Here is a 14,712-nt window from a genome sequence, read left to right as displayed (position 1 = left end):
TAAAACCCTTTTGGGGTCCTTTACAGTGGTCCTTAAGGTCCACAAATCACCTTTAATACAAACTGTTGCCCTGGCACTTCAGGGAGTGCTCAAACAAGGCGCCTTAACACACCCTCCGTGTTCGCCCAGCACTTCTCCCGCTGCCCGCCTTCCCAATCCCGGCCATGGCAGCGTTGAATGGGACCTTAGTTTTAAGGATAAACACATCCATCACAAAGCTGTTTGGCATACACTGGCGCTGGCACCCTCATCCCCTCCATGAAACCCCTTTTGAGGACTCTCTGTCCACCTCTGATCCAGTTTCCACTCCCCAATCTGCTTTTTCCAACGCTCCCCAAGCAAAATCCCGCAGTTTACCAGGAACGAGAAGACACGCAGGAAAACAAGGGCCACTTTAACCCCTATTTTAAAGCTGTAGATCCCTCCTGGTTTGGTATATTTAGTTTGGGCACAGTTCTGAAACAAAAGGTACAAAGGAGCCAAGTTGTTGGGGCAGGGGGAGGGAAGAAAGTTGGTTTGATTTTGAGAGCCCTGGAAGATCATTAAAATTTCATAACAGGCAGAAAAAAAAGGGTTGTTTGCTTATAAGGTCTCTAGTGTTTAAAGAGCTCGAGACAAAACTGCCGAGCAGTATATTCCAGTTTATCCTGTGGAATAGGAAGGAATGGCCCCAGACATAATTACAAGTAAGTAGTGCAGCGAGAGAGGGGAAAAAGCTCAGGAAATCTGATGTCTAAGAGCGGTTTTTTTCGCCGCTGTTTAATCAGTTTGCCCGGTTGGTTGTTTGTGTTTTTTCCTTTTTTTCCAACCTGCCTCTGTTTTAAGGTATTGGTTCCTTTGATGGGGAACGGACGGGGATGGGGAGAATTTTTGCTGCTGAAATTTAGGGGCAGCTTAAAGCAAAGGCAGGGAACAAGGGTGAAATGAGAAGCGTGTTTTGTGAGTTTACGGAGCTGCAAGTCCGAGTGTGGTCTCGCTGCTCACCGGCTTTTGGGTTTTTATCCAACAAGCAACATGAGAGAGATTTTTACAAAAGCAGGGAAATGATATCTCATTAATATTTCTACCTAGCAAAAAAAAAAGAAAAAAAATAAAAGAAGGGAATAATAACATTAGTGGTTCTAAAGCAGCAGGGAGATGATGATGAATGTTAGGCTGTATATGAAAACTATACAAGGCTGTATAGTTTTCAAAAAATATGTGCTATTTCTGTTCTCGAGCTTCACTCTTTAAAAATACATTACCATTGAAATGGAATTTTAGAAGGGAATAACAACGTTGGCAAAATATTTCTCTGAAACACACAAGCCCTGATCTGAAAACCAAAATCGGTCGTAAATCGTGGAACACATTAACAGCCACAACATGTATAGAAATTTAACTTCATAAAATATTCTTCTCAGTACAAAATAACATTTAAAACCAGTGCATTATATTGATACAAACACTAATAAAGGGATTCTATTCTTGCCAAGGTTGCAGATATCAGTTCCATTTTAAAATCACAGTACAGTATTTTTAAAAATCATTAATAGTGAAAACTATTTTATATATTACATCGTACTTATTTATGAACAGTAGAAACTAATTTCATTATATCTTATATTCATATTTTACTATAAATCTACTTTTAATTGTCGGTAATTTGTACATCACTATATTTAATGGCATAGTTCTTGAAGAAAAAGATATATATCTTAATTTTCTATTTATTTTTACAAAAAAAAAAAACCTAGAAAAAATAATCTTACTTATAATTTCCTGTAGTTAAAACCTAAGTAACCTTCAAACTGAACACAAAGAAAACACATTGAATTATTTCTTGAAAATGTATGTTTTCTGGCTGATTTAGTGAGTATAGCATGTTATCCTTCCTCCGTGTATGCCTAATATGCACACGTTGGACCCATAATAACAGCTTTGTAATTAGAGGAAGCATTTTTAGAAGTGTGTAACTGAATGTAAAGTGAAGTCCTATTATCTCATGTGGGATTTGTGCTCCTGAAATCATTAGGTACAGTAAATTGTTCCTCTGATTCGAAATGCTCATCCCACAAGGAGAATTAATGTTATTCTATTAGTATATAGTTTTCTCCTTATTTTTCTATTTGCTGGGAAAAGATCACCTTCCTTACTTTTCAGTTTTCACCTGCACGAGGATAGAAATAAACCACTGATATTATTTCTGGTGGGTTGTACATATGTGAACTCCAGATAGGAGCCTGATCCAAGGCATGTTGAATTTAATGAGCATTTCTATCTCCTGCAAAGGGATCTGGAGCAGAACGCTGGACTCCTTACAAATTGGAGGCTGAACTTTCATGAGAACATGAATTTAATCATTTTGCAAAATCAGGCATAGTTACCACGGAGTAGTTTAGATTGTAGTCGGAGAGTGTAGTTTGGTCTGATAATGATATTTTCCTCCATGTATTTTGGCCTGATCAGTGGCTTTGTGGCCAACACAGTGTGTCAGCCTTGTGTTAATAAAACAATGTGCTTTAAAGTAGTGTCTGTGTAGAAAAATATAAAAAAAAATTTTAACCTGTCTCTGATTTTACTATTTTTCAAAAATAGACAACGTCATTACTCATATATGAGTCCATTCCACATTTCAGTAATTAACAGAGTAGCCTGTAATCTCGTTACCTCAATTAGAAAATGGAGAAGTCTGAGGGCTTGCAGGAATTTCTGGAGTCAGTGAAGGTTCAAATGCTTTTTGCCTCCTTTTCTCTCTTGCTTTTATACTTTTCCTTCGTCGCGTTGCGTGAGCCTTTCCACAAAGCTTTCATTGGGAGCAGGGAGGAGGGTTTGAAAAGGGTCAGCTTAGTCTAAACAGGGTATGGAAACAAGGACTATGTTGTCACATCAGGTTTGCTCAACACTTAAAATCTAACTTGGGTCTCCATGTCCTGCCATAATGCAAATGAGAATGTTCTTGCTGGGAACATGTCATTCCCGTGAACGCTCAGGGCTGTCATGCAAAGCTCGTGGGAGCCAGGCTGCAGCAAGTCCTCCTGATTTAAGAGCTATTACTGATGCTGCTATTATTACTTTCCAGGGGTACAGCAGGGATTCACAACCTCGGTTCTCAACCTTTCCCTTATTTCTCCATGGAAAGGAGGGAAGTGGCAAGGCTCCCAGCTAGACACATTTGTCGTCCCAGTATGTAGGAATAATTGGGGCAAGGCTCATGTTGTGGACTTTCACTCGTAAAAGGAACCTCCCTCGGATCATTTTTCTGACAGAAAGCTTTAAAAATGCGACTCTTGTTTGAATGTGCCAAGAAAGGATCAGTGGGTGCAGTCATTTGCACATGCTACAGATAATGAAGTTTTTGAGCCCAGAAATCTTCTGAGCTTTGCCAGCCTGGACAGCTGGGGGTACATGGAGGGTCTTATCACTGCTTGTGTAAGGGGAGCAGGTGATTCTCATCATCTGATCTGTTCCCCATAACTTCCCAAGTTATGTGAGCCATCCCAAAAAAACATTGAAAGAGATGGTTAAGGATCAAGCTTGCATGGGATAAGTGAAAAGCTGGATTCTACTTAATTTCAGTTCTTTCTATGCATTTGTGCAGGCAAAATTCTCAGGGGCCCAGTGCAAAGAGTGCAAAAGAGACCAGAAGTGGCAGAGCCAAAGTGTGGTGGATCATTCCCAATACCCTGTACCACTGACTTCCCACTCTACTCCCACTCCCACAGAGAAATCTTTGCTGGCTCAGGGATGCAGTTTGCAAATCTCTCTGCATCAACACTTGTAAATAAAGGCCTTTTCATATCTGAGTTTTCATATTCAGAAGAAAACCATCTCTGGCCATGAAAAACATCTTTTTGTAGCTCTGTTGAGGGCAGACCAGCCAAGTGTTCAACGTGGTATGGAAATGCTTCCTGCAGGCTTGGAGCCATAGGTATGTCATTTTTCTTCCTTTTGTCTTGATCCTGACCCAGCCATGATGTTCTTTCTGGAGGGTGGCAACTCACAAAATGCCAAATATCTGATTTTTTTGTAGCTAAGAAAATGGTTCCTGCACGAGCTTTTTCAGTGTGATGCTTGGGGATGGTCCTGTGCAGGGCCAGGAGTTGGACTCGATGATCCTTTTGGAATATTCTGTGATTCTGTGATCTACCAAAACCCTTAAACTCTCCAAAATTGCCCTCAGCACTGGGGTTGTTATCACAGCTCCAGCACCCCCGGAGAGGATGAAGCTCCTTATCCTTCACACAGCCCTGGTCTGCAGCAGAGGCAAGACAGGGGACGGGGCTGAAGTGGATAAATGAGGTTGTAATAGGTTGGGGAGCAGCTGTAAAGCCCAAAACTCGGCAGAGAGGCAGCTGCCCTTTCCTACTCCCAGTGAAGTCTCCTCCTTCTGACAGTTTGCTGAAAGGACCTCCATTGTGTGTTACTTAGCACATCTGGGAATTTATTGCGAGCTGATGCTTTCTGTTTTCTATCTCAGTGACACAAAAAGAAGATGTGGAAGAGCAATTCATCCCAGATCTCTGACTCCACGCTGCATCCAAATGTGGTAAAGCCCTGGAAAGCTCTGACGTAGGAGAGCCCTGCTTGTCCCGGCCTGATCCTGAATGACACTGACACCCACTGACTTCTCCCTGTAACAGATGCTTAGGAAAAGTATGAGAATTGGAATAAATGGTAGGAAAAAAAAGGAGGCTGATTTCCAAAATACACTCTTTAAATGCAGGGCACTGGAATGTGTGGCAGGGCTGGAATACAGCATTGACCAGATTCCTCACGTTTCCTGACTTTATTACCCTCCTGAATATGGAGAAAGGGAAAGAATAAAGACCTCTCAGGCAGGAATAAAGCTCAAATCTCAGCTTCTCAAACTCAACAAATGATCAAGGAGGGGTTGTGCGTGGCAGAGAGAATTACCCTGGTAATCTCCTGACCCTCCTGTTCTCCCCACCCAACAGTTGCACTGGAAGATAGCTGTGTTATAGCACAATATAGGGATTTTCCAGCCAGAGAGTGGGCTGTGAGCACAGGGCATCTGTATCCCAACACCTTCCCTGCCCTTTACCTCAGTTAGCCCTTTGCAATAGGCTGCAATGAAATCATGTTCCCAACAGCAAGAACACAAAATAACTCATGATGTGCCTCAAACTGTGAGAAAAGAGTATCTGATCCTGCCCAAACACAGACCTGCTCACTTCAAAGGGGGAAATATTTAGATTGTAATCAACATCCCCTTTAATTCCCTTTTCTGGCCCAAATATTCCTTTCTGTGCATATTTGCTCAGCCACTGCCCCTCAAGAAAATCTGCACTGACTGATGAGAAAGGTGGGGAACATTTGGATCTGAGTGGTGCTCCAAGGCAATGCCTGGATCCCAGGAACCATCCAAGGGCTACAAGTCCTGATGCCCCAGGACTAAGGATTTTCTCCTGGCTCATTTTATTTATAACCAACAACTTTTGGCAGGGCCAGTGACAATCCAGATTTCTGTGTTTTCCACAACACTTCCTGAATTAAAGCTCTCTCCCATGTAAGTGAGTAAAGAAACTTCTTCCCTGTCTCAGAGATGGGGAAACGGGAGCAAAGAACCAAATTGCAGTCTCAAAGTGTGATTTATAACTCCCAGAAGGAACAAGAAATCCCTTTTGCCATCTTTTTGCTGACTTCAAAATCTCAGAATGACCAGCTGGGCAGAATGAAATTTCTTCAGTTCTCAGATACTGTGATAAATATTTAATAAATAATCAAATAAAAGCTGAATGTTGCTTGTATTTTTTTTCCCCTTAGGTCAGCATCTGCAGATTCTCGTGCTGTTATTTCTGAAACAGCTTTAATAACTTATTATGAAAGCAGGCATTTGTTATGCAGCAAATCTAAGCTTCACAGTCAATGGGTGTTTTGTGGCCTGGGAAAAAGTAAACATAAACTGAAAAAATCACTTGTGCCTATTCTTGTTTTGGCCCAATAAGAATTAGTATCAGATGTGTAAATGGTGAAGTTCCTTGAAGGAAATGCATCTCCTTTGTTGAGGGACTGTTAGCTAAAAACACCAGAGCCCAGGATGATGTAATAGCCAGACGTCTGCAGACTTTAGGAACAATTGTCATTTATTTCCAGGAATAAGAGGAATTTTATTTCTACTTCTCTTCCCACATCACTCATCCTAGGAGGGAAAGATGCTTTCCAAGACATTTCAGCAGTCACTAATGACATAGTTCTGTGTGGGTCACTCCACTCGACAGATAGATTAGAATCTAGTGTCAAACCAGGGAAGAATTGAGAAGTCTTGATATGAGAAAGGAGACAGACTGATGAGTCCACCCTGATGATAGGACTTAATTATTCAGGGGCAAAAGATAAAAGTTGACTGTGATCAGATGCCAAAAATTCATCTGGAAGTATATGTCTGAGTGAGAAAACATCAGCTAAAATGCAGGATAGAGAAATGTCAAATTATGTGCATGGGGAGACCATACTGGAAATCCTCTAAACTGATTCTCTTACACTCTAAACTAACTCTAATAGCTGAGAATAGTTAGATCTATGATAGTAATTATCCTGTGAAATAGGTTGCATTTGTAGCTCTCAAGACAGGAATGAAGGGGAGGGGGAGAAAAAGAGAGAGAGAGAGAAAGAGAGAAGGTGTTATTTTATAAACCTTTGGTGTATCTCCACCTGGAATACCTGAAATATTCCAGCTACTAAAGGAACCAGTCAAACTGAGGCTTAGAGGCTTAGAGGATTGCACCAAGGGTAATTAAAGACTTGGTCTTCAGTGTGAGAACCATTAAATAGGCTATGTGTCTTCAGCCAGAAAAGAGATGACTGAGAGGATACGATGGACTTCTCAGGAATTGTGAATGACAAGGAGAGAATAGCAAGCAGCTGTTTGATGGTTTTTCTTCTAATACAACAACTCAGAAGCATGAAATGAAGCTGGTAGCTGGCAGTTTAAACCAAGAAGGAGTAATCCTTGACACTGTGCTTCATCATCTTGTGGAAGTCCTTGCCACAGGATACTGGGACTGCAAGAAGTTTACTGGATACATTCATGAAAGAAAAACTCATCAGAGGTTTTTAAAATCCATCTGGGTTTTGTATTAAACAGAAAGACTCCAAGTCTGGTTCAGAAAGTGCCTGAGCCAGAAACCACTCTAGGTTGGGCAAGTATTTTGGGGGAAGTATTGCTGCAGATCTGACCTACATTTGTGCTCCTTCCTGGGCTCTCTCTACTGTTGCAGATAGGAGGTTATTTGGTATGGGCTTCCAGCCTAACCTGCTAAAGCTGTTCATATCTTCTTGGGAGCCTAGACTTCCAAGTGATAAGTAATTCCAGACAAATGCATTCCTTATGATCTCTCTTAAATGTAATCATAATGTTAACTATTAAGTCAGGTGATGACAAACCAACACAGAGTGGCCTCAGGTCTTGGGCTTCTCCTTTCCCAGTTCTTCATTTTTTTGGCCTGGGTTAAGGTGACCCAGAGCAACCCACAGGTGCTGTAGGGGCACATCCACATGGGTGGACACCAATTCCCTCTGCCAGTCTTGGCACCACAGAGCTGTGCAGAGCAACCAAGACACAAGGGGGTTTAGCTAAGGCACAGCAGGACACCAACAAGGGTGATGTGGTGCCCAGGCCCACTTTGGCTTTGCATCTGAATATCACAGGAGCAATGCTCAGATCTCTCCAGTCAAGGAGTTATGCCTGGATTTCCTCCTCCTACTAAACAACTCTGGGGTGGTGATACAGCAGCTGGAACTCAGAGAGTTTTAGCAGGGGACAAAGTTAGTTTAAAAGCACTGCCTTTGGCTCTAAACTAGCAGAAGACCTCCATAAGAGATATTCACAATCTTGTAACCAGCTACTCCAACTTTAACTTCCTGGCGAGGAAGATTGAAACAGCTCTGATGGTTTCTGGGCAAATATATCTGTGTTTTAGTGAAGCGTTTGATAATCTCATAAAATATTATTTGAAAGATTGACTCAGTCTGGCCTGGATAGAGAAACTTGCCTGTGGTCTCTGTGTTGGCTGAAATACCATAAAGTAAGATAAATTTTGACATGTCAGGTTTGAGGAGATGAAGGAGGTGCTACTTGGAGAGGAAAATGCGCTAAGCCCGACTTTATCTAATTTCTTCATTAATAAAGTGGAAGAAACAGCAAACAAAATGTGCTTTGAGTTTGCAGATGGATGGAAACACTTGGGAAAAACACTGGAGCTGAATTATTGGCAAACCCTCAACAAGTCAGGCTAAGTCACCTCGAGCAGAAAAGGTCTATGTGCATGTAGAGGTGTTTGTGACTATCAAAGGGGAGCACATCTGATCTCTGCTGGCTGTAGGATATGGCACTGGAAAACTGGTCATTTATGGGGACTCCAAAAAGAGAGATGAAGCTGAATCAACCAGAAAGAGAAGAGTTTTCCAAAGTGTGCTAATGGTGATCCTCTAATTTTTTTAATGCTGTTCCATTCAGAGAACCCCAGCAAGGTATCAACAACACAGAGAGAGCTCTGGGAGGGAGGAGGAAAGGAAAAAGCAAAATAATAATAATAAAAAAGTAATAAAAATAATGAAGGGCCAAAAGGGAACTGACTTACGAGAAAAGATTAAAATATCTAAATATGGTTAAGTTGGCCAAATTATGACTAAGAGAGGATATGATAACTGTCTGCATGTATATGAGGGCTGTAAACCACTAGGAAAGGAAAGACATTTTTTGATTGGCATAAAAAGAAATTTCAGAGAACTCCCATTATATTAAACAAAGGAAAATGTTGAATGAATGAATAACGGGAATTGTTCCTAATGGTAAATTTGACCAGAATTTGAAAAACATTTTATATAACTTGATCTGAACAAAACATCAAGGAGATGTGAGAAAGCTGCTTGGATCCCAGTTCTTAAAGATATTGGCTTCTAGTGCTTCCTGTAGCAAAGCAAGAAACAAGAACAATCGACAGCAACTCAATGGAAAGGGTTTGGCTCTCTTTGTTTTCTGGTGCAGGAAACCAATGATTTTAGAAAGTTCTGCCAATGGTCTCGTTGTTAAAAATGTAGTGAGTGTATCCAGCAAGCTCTCAGTCACAAAAGACCACGGGTTTCTGAGAGCTCATGGCTGAGTCCTCCTTCCTTCCAGAGTTTCAGAGTATTTCCCAGCAAACCCTGCCAGAACACACCCCCGGGGTGCTGCGGGAACACAAGGTGTGATGAAAGAGGGAAGGAGCATAATTTACATTCCCAGTACAAACATCAGGTGATATAGGACAAGCTGGTCCAGATCCAGTTTTCTTGAAGTGGTTTTTGACCAGAATTCCCAGGGAGGTGCCCAAATGTGGACACCAATTCCCGTGTTGTCTTTCTGGTACACCCAAACCACAGGGGGAGTCCATATGTACTGGGGTATGTTCACATAACCACATGGCCCAGCTCTCTTACTGGAAGCTGTCTAGAGCTGGCAGGAGACAACATAACATGGAATTCCTACCTGGCACTGGGCCCCATGTTCCTTTCACAGGACCACTTCCATCCATGGAGGCAGAGCATGTATGCCCCAGTGTAACCACCTAATTGAGGTGTCCTTGGTGGCTTTTCTTCCAACAAGAACTATGCAGCAGATTCAATCCCAGAATCCTGGAATCAATAGTTTGAGTTGGAAGGGACCTTAAAGATCACCTAGTCCAACCCCCTGCAATAAGGAGGGACAGAAGTCATAGAATCACAGAATGGTTTGGGTCAGAAGGGACCTTAAAGACCACCTTGTTCCAACTGCCTGCCATGGGCAGGGACACCTTCCACTAGACCAGGTTCTTCAATGCCCCATCCAACCTGACACCTTCAACAAGACCCATTTGTTCAGAGCCTTGTCCAGCCTGGCCTTGGATGTTTCCAGGGATGGGGCACGGACAGGTCTTCAACAAACCTGCTGTGCCATGATTTGATTTTGGCCATGAACAAGTGAAAGAAGCTTTTTAGTACAAACATGTTGGATTAAAAAAAAGCAGATGGGCAAATGAGACCTTGGAACCCTCCAGACACCAGGACTTTTTGATAATGACAGCAAGATCAGGGTTTTACTTTGAGAACCTTGAGTTTCTAAGTCCCTTCTTGCTTCTGGAATCCTCTCTTTGGTCTTAAATGACCTGATTCTCTGAAGAACTCGAAGACTGAGCATTTCCAATTAAGTTTAAGCAGGAAAGGAGGAAGTTCTCCTCACCTTTTTGAATCTCTGCACAGTTTGTGTCACTTCATTACCACCTTACAAAAGCTGTGCTCTTAAATCAGGTCTCTATCAAATCCCTGGATTGCTGCAAGTTAATCAAATACATAGAGGTGCCTGGCATCACTTCAATAATATGGATCGTATCAAGACTCAGGATTTTCATATTTCAAAGAATGTTATGATTTTTAAAATCACAAACAGGGCTGTATTTCTGCACAGCCCCATGCTGTGTGCTGCATTATCCACTTAGACTCACATTACAAAAATAAGCTGTAAACACTTTTGATGAAAGGGTTGGACACTTCGTTTACACCCTGAGAATGGACTTTTGTTTTAATGCCCAATTTCACTTTGGTATTTAACCTTTCCCCTCCGTTTTACATATATTCTGTCATTTCGTTCCAGCTTTCTATTTATTTATCTTTGTGCAGGGAAGAAAAAAAAAAGGAAATAATATTTTTTTTAAAAAAGGATAAGTAAATACATTTACAAAAAAGTGTTCACTCAGCTCTTAGGTAAATGTATGCTGCAAACCAGAGTCTGTTTACCCTGAGAGTGTTTTAGCTGGGGTCTTAGATGATTTCTACTGGCCATGAATGAGCATCAGCTAAAAGCAAAACGAGAAACCTTTTAGCTGTCAAGACATTAATTAAAGTTTAATTAGCTCCTGTTTGCACAGTGCTTTGAAGATGTGAAAGCATTCTGGAAATCCTGTGTGGACTAGGGCCTGCACTGGCTACTCCTGGATTAGTTTTTGGCATTAGAAATATCCAATATGGAATCAGGACTTAGTGCATCACATCAAGGCCTTGCTGTCTAATGCCTATCCAGGGTTGTGATGGCAACACAGAAGAAACACACATCTTGGCAGCTCCATAAAAGCAGTTTTTTCATATATTTTTTAAAGGCTGGAATCCGCCCTAGCTGGCTTGGGCTTTCCCACAAATTAAACCTTCCCTCAAGGACACACTGTGCCAGAAGAACTGAGTGCAAGCACCAAGTCTCTCATTGAATGGTCCAAAACATCTCAGCAAGGATGAGATCTTCATCACAAGGTCCATCTCCTTGGGCACCTTGTTCAACAAAGCCCATTCTAAAGGCAACTAAAATAGGACAAATGATGAATTTTGGGATTACTTGGTGTCCTTTGCTCTCTGAGCAACCACACCGAAGTCAGTATTGGTCAGAATATTGGCAAAATTATTTTCTCCCTCCAGGAGGGAGGAAACACAACTTTTTATGGATTTTATTGTTCTTTGTAGGCACTGTGGCAGAAGAAAATGTAAAAGGAGAGCTTTGAAGCAAGGAAACAAGCAAGCTGTATGGATATTTATGGTAAGATCTCCTCCCAGCTCTGAGGAACAGAGTGTGAGAAAGAAAACGTAAAAAGTGGGGTGGTGGACAGTGGTGTTAAGAGGATGTGGCTGGAGAGGTGGGTGCTTGGTCGTGGGAGAGAGAGACATGGGTGTGCCAAGTGAGCTGAGTGGAAAGGGAGAAGCAGCACCTTGAGATGAGCTGGATACAGAAGAGGAAACCAAAAAACGTGATTTCTAGAGAGAGTTTCCATAGATATCTGATAATCATCTGAACTCTTCTGACATTTTCCTGAACCACCAAATTCTCCCCCTCTGCCCCTCCTTTTTTTTTTCTTTTTGATATTCAGCCATCACTAATTGTAAATGAGCCCCTTGGCTTCCTTTTCTCCCAGACCTTTAAACTGCCCAGGCACGATTAAACAGTAAAAAATGTCACAGGATTCGCAGAGAGAGAGAATAATAGTGAAATCTGTTCCTCATTTTTTTTTATATTTCATATGGGATGCAAACCGTTTACTCCATAGTAATTGCAGATGTTAGACTGGGACTGTAATAATGTAGCTGGCAATAACTATTGCTTCACCACAAAAAGCTTCCCAGTAGCATTAAAAAGACAACAGAAACAATAGTTTCAACACATTCATCTGTACTGGTATTCTGGAAGCACTCAAGCTACTGATTTATCATGTAAACTTTTGCTGGTGTACGTAGGAACTCCAAATATTTTCTCATGCTGTTGTTGAAGAGATGACAATCTCAGATTCGATCATGTAATCGCTCAAATTTGCAGACAAGATTTGCCTTCCCATGAATTAAAACCTCTTTAATTTCTTTCTAATATATCCCAGAAAACAATCACTTTAATTTTTCCTTTTTTTTTTTTTTTTTTTTTTTTTTTTTTAACATTTGTGCTTTCTGATTTCTTTGCCTGTTTCAATTTGGTGTAATGGGTGATAATTTTGAATTCAAATGTAAAATTTCCTGCTGTCCTTTTAAAAAAGCTTTTACAGCCTCCTGGCCTTTGAGCTGTCCTGCATAACATGAATATAGGGGATACATTAAGCAAATACACCTCAAATTGACCCTTCCAAGCTGAGTGGATGCTCTTATCACACATTTTCATGTGCAAGGCAAGACCAGGCGGGTATCACGGTACCTTCAAAGTCCCCCATTTTTGCCACAGATGTTTTGCATAAATAAATGGTGTCATCCAGGCTGATTAAATCAATACATCTGTATCAACTTGCAGTTCCTGACAGCGTGTTCCAGAGGATATCTTCTGCTCCCACTGTACCCTTTGAAATTGCAGAGAGAAACAAATAATAATAATAAAACCTTGTTTTTCCCAGGTTAACTTTTCATCTTTATCTAAGGATAACAGTAGCTGAGCTGATTGTGGTGGAGGAAAACAACACACGGATAACGCGGATGAAGCCGTTTCAGCACAAGGTTATCCATCTGGTGGGACTGGAAACCACAGGAGCAGAGCTCAGCTCCAGTGTCATCAGATCCCTGAGCTGGAATGTTCTTCTACTACAATTAAGGTTTCCCAGCCATTCCTTTCTAATCCAACTCTCATACAGTGAAGCCTCATTTTCTTTCCATCCATTGTTGCATATTTGTGTGTTTGGTACAGTAGTGTGAGATTAGGAAATTTCAGTTTGAAAAAGGGCCTGGGGCTGTGGTTTCTGGTTGTGTTCACATTGCAAGGAGGTCACTTCTCCACTGATACTTGCTGAAAGTAATGAGATTTGTAGTATGCCAGTAATAATATCACATTGTGTATCTGCTTTGTGCGTCTGGATATCTTCAGAGCTCCTATCTATCATGTGTGTGTGTTTAGTCATGGTATTAACAGTGTGAGATCAGGACCAGGAACTGGAATTTTAGGGACTTTACAGCTACCAGGGGGAAAAAAGTCCCAGAGATAATGTTCACAGTTTTGTATTTAAATTAATAGCAAGTAAAAGGATGAGTAACGTATGGCAGAAATGTTGCACAGCGGACAGACTCCCATTAGGATTTAAAGATCACATTCTCCTCTGGCTGCTCATTTCTGCCTCACTTCCTGGGTTTACATCATTTATGGAGCATTTCATGAGCTGGTGTTAATATGTCAACGTGTATCTATGCCATCCTTGGGTGCAGAACATAAACTGATCCACCCAAACTGGCCACTACTGGGCTGAAATTTGGACCCTGATGCCAATTATGCTGATTAGACTTATTTTCATATGTGACTGTGCTTGGTCTGGGTTTAAGAATAGCCTTACATGCTGAGGCTGCATCCACAATTATGTTGATGTGGATTAGAGATAAACATGAATAAACTCAGGGTGTAGCACAGTAAGGCATAAACACTCAGGAAAAAAAAAAAAGAAGCATAAATATTAACATTACCTCTGGCTTTTATACATCTTTGGTGTGAGGTATTGCCAGGGCCCCATTTTACCAAGTGAAAAAGATCTTCTTGGAATCAAAAGAGACAGGATAAAAGCACTAATAGTCAGAATTTCTTAGCATCATCCTCCCACAGCTCTTTTTAGGTGGTTCTCAGGGTCATCATCAGGGACAACATCCAAGCACCTTTTGTAGAAAACTAAAAGCAACATAATGCTATAAATGAGTAAAAATTTAGGAAAGAATGAGAAGAAAGTGTGCCTTCTTTCTCCCTCCAAAGATCTGGTGTTTTATGGGGAGCTGGAATATTTCTGCCTTCATTATCTGCATCTTGGCTTGGCTTATCTTCAAGCCCCAAGTTTTACAGAAGTGTATCTCTGTATCACTCTGACCTTCCAAAGACATCAGTCTGGCTAGGAAATCCAGAGAATTTCTGGCATTGAGGGTACTGACTCACTCATTGTTCCTGTTCATTGTCAGTTCAGGAATTTCCTCTGGTTTGGTTGGAAGGAAAAAAATCCATCCAACGGCAGTTGTTGGTATTTTGCTGTTGTTTGCCAGGAGTCTAAACCCCAAAATATTTTCTCTTCTCAACAGCATCGTGTTTCTGATTAATCAAGGTCAACTCTTCTTTTTCTCTCTTGACCTCTGCTAGTGACCCCAATGTTCCTTTTAATTTCCTTGATCTATTTGCAACATTCCCAGCCAGGTCTCTGGAGTGTTGAAGACTGAAAGTAATTTCCAAACACCTTCAGCTGTATTCTGGTTCCAGTTAAACTGGTCTGAATCAGG

At 41.2% G+C, this 14,712-nt stretch overlaps 1 long non-coding RNA gene across 1 annotated transcript in view; it reads left to right on the top strand.

Annotated features, from left to right (window-relative positions):
* The window catches only part of LOC127477465 (uncharacterized), a 56,853-nt gene extending 51,205 nt beyond the window's left edge, over positions 1-5,648 (top strand). The window contains exon 6 of the long non-coding RNA XR_007906956.1: positions 4,460-5,648. This is a non-coding gene — a long non-coding RNA (uncharacterized LOC127477465). The remainder of the gene's footprint in view (positions 1-4,459) is intronic.
* Positions 5,649-14,712: the final 9,064 nt, after the last annotated feature.

The sequence above is a fragment of the Manacus candei genome, unplaced genomic scaffold (genome assembly GCF_025592945.1).
Source record: "Manacus candei isolate 608988 ecotype Guabito, Panama unplaced genomic scaffold, ASM2559294v1 h1tg000053l, whole genome shotgun sequence".
In the NCBI taxonomy this organism is placed as follows: Eukaryota; Metazoa; Chordata; class Aves; order Passeriformes; family Pipridae; genus Manacus; species Manacus candei.
Note: the sequence above shows the minus strand (reverse complement) of the source record. Positions and strands in the feature narration are given on the sequence as shown.